Below are 897 nucleotides of genomic sequence, written 5' to 3'. Positions count from 1 at the left end.
GCTGAGGCAAGAGGATTGCAAGCTCAAAACCAGTCTCAGCAATTTAGTGAGGCCCTGAGCTACTTAGTGAGACCAAGTCTCCAAATAAAATATAAAAAGGGCTGGGGATATGGCTCAAATGGTTAAGCGCCCCTGGGTTCAATCCCTGATACAAAACAAACAAACAAACAAAAAAAAAAACAGTTCCTTGTTCATACTGGCCACATTTCAAACATTCAAAAACCACAGGTGACTAATGGTTATCAAATTGGACAGCACAAAGTAACATTTCTGTCATTTTAGGAAATCCTATTGGATGGTGATGCTCTAGAATAAGCAAGTTAATAATAAATCCACTCCAGTATCACCTTCTTTGACGAATGCAACATTTTTCATGATTTCTATTACACCTGCAATCCTAAATGCAAATGCTTCTGAGAAAGGCACTGGAATCCCTTAAATTCTTTTTTTTTCTCCTCTCTCTCATGACAGATAGGTAATATGCCAATGGGTCAATGTCGTAACAAGGTTCAGAGGGAGGCACATCTCACACAACAGCGTGAACACCCAATCATCACACTATGAACCAAAAAGGATCAGACCTTAAATTCTTACAAAAGAGAAACTAATTGACAGCAGGGGCCTGAAGAAAGCCAGGGTATAAGGAAACCATCCACCTGTGGCTGGCTGTGACAACACAGGAGATATCAAAGAATGACACTTTCCATGACTCAGTGTGCTGCTTGAGGATGCTGATGGATCAGGGCAAAGCAAGCAAGCTCCTCTGTTGAGGGATATGAAAAACTTTGTGAGCTTGAGAAAAGGGAATGACCTAAAGTCATTATTTATCTCTAGATGAGAAAACTGAGTTTATTTTTCAGTCTTCAATAACTTCAGGGGGGTTACTACATGAGAAAA

The 897-nt window shown here is 40.0% G+C and overlaps 1 pseudogene; it reads right to left on the bottom strand.

Annotated features, from left to right (window-relative positions):
* Positions 1-465: 465 nt before the first annotated feature.
* LOC125617370 lies at positions 466-576 on the bottom strand (annotated as a pseudogene).
* Between the last annotated feature and the right edge of the window lie 321 nt (positions 577-897).

The sequence above is a fragment of the Marmota marmota genome, unplaced genomic scaffold (genome assembly GCF_001458135.2).
Source record: "Marmota marmota marmota unplaced genomic scaffold, marMar, whole genome shotgun sequence".
NCBI lineage: Eukaryota > Metazoa > Chordata > Mammalia > Rodentia > Sciuridae > Marmota > Marmota marmota.
Note: the sequence above shows the minus strand (reverse complement) of the source record. Positions and strands in the feature narration are given on the sequence as shown.